The following is a 1,671-nucleotide window of genomic DNA, read 5'->3' on the forward strand; positions in this document are numbered from 1 at the left end:
TAGAAATGGGATCTTTATACTCCTCTAAAGTGTGATAATGTCCCTTATCTCCAAAACGCTGCAGTAAAATGGTTCGATATGAGGTGTGCATATAGTATGGGACGTCCTGAATAAGAACCGACCATTGTTTTTGTCTACTTATTAGAAATGGGATCTTTATACTCCTCTAAAGTGTGATAATGTCCCTTATCTCCAAAACGCTGCAGTAAAATGGTTCGATATGAGGTGTGCATATAGTATGGGACGTCCTGAATAAGAACCGACCATTGTTTTTGTCTACTTATTAGAAATGGGATCTTTATACTCCTCTAAAGTGTGATAATGTCCCTTATCTCCAAAACGCTGCAGTAAAATGGTTCGATATGAGGTGTGCATATAGTATGGGACGTCCTGAATAAGAACCGACCATTGTTTTTGTCTACTTATTAGAAATGGGATCTTTATACTCCTCTAAAGTGTGATAATGTCCCTTATCTCCAAAACGCTGCAGTAAAATGGTTCGATATGAGGTGTGCATATAGTATGGGACGTCCTGAATAAGAACCGACCATTGTTTTTGTCTACTTATTAGAAATGGGATCTTTATACTCCTCTAAAGTGTGATAATGTCCCTTATCTCCAAAACGCTGCAGTAAAATGGTTCGATATGAGGTGTGCATATAGTATGGGACGTCCTGAATAAGAACCGACCATTGTTTTTGTCTACTTATTAGAAATGGGATCTTTATACTCCTCTAAAGTGTGATAATGTCCCTTATCTCCAAAACGCTGCAGTAAAATGGTTCGATATGAGGTGTGCATATAGTATGGGACGTCCTGAATAAGAACCGACCATTGTTTTTGTCTACTTATTAGAAATGGGATCTTTATACTCCTCTAAAGTGTGATAATGTCCCTTATCTCCAAAACGCTGCAGTAAAATGGTTCGATATGAGGTGTGCATATAGTATGGGACGTCCTGAATAAGAACCGACCATTGTTTTTGTCTACTTATTAGAAATGGGATCTTTATACTCCTCTAAAGTGTGATAATGTCCCTTATCTCCAAAACGCTGCAGTAAAATGGTTCGATATGAGGTGTGCATATAGTATGGGACGTCCTGAATAAGAACCGACCATTGTTTTTGTCTACTTATTAGAAATGGGATCTTTATACTCCTCTAAAGTGTGATAATGTCCCTTATCTCCAAAACGCTGCAGTAAAATGGTTCGATATGAGGTGTGCATATAGTATGGGACGTCCTGAATAAGAACCGACCATTGTTTTTGTCTACTTATTAGAAATGGGATCTTTATACTCCTCTAAAGTGTGATAATGTCCCTTATCTCCAAAACGCTGCAGTAAAATGGTTCGATATGAGGTGTGCATATAGTATGGGACGTCCTGAATAAGAACCGACCATTGTTTTTGTCTACTTATTAGAAATGTGGTCTTTGTAGCGCTTTAAAATGTAATAATTTTCCCATATCTCCAAAATGCTGCAGTAAAATGGTTTGATATGAGGTGTGCATATAGTATGGGATGTCCCTTATAGGAACTGACCATTGTTTTTTTCTACTTATTAGAAATGGGATCTTTAAACTCCTCTAAAGTGTAATAATGACCCTTATCTTAGAAACGCTGCAGTAAAATGGTTTGATATGAGGTGTGCATATAGTATGGGACATCCC

Source organism: Sinocyclocheilus rhinocerous, unplaced genomic scaffold (genome assembly GCF_001515625.1).
Source record: "Sinocyclocheilus rhinocerous isolate Xijiao unplaced genomic scaffold, SAMN03320098_v1.1 scaffold5982, whole genome shotgun sequence".
NCBI lineage: Eukaryota > Metazoa > Chordata > Actinopteri > Cypriniformes > Cyprinidae > Sinocyclocheilus > Sinocyclocheilus rhinocerous.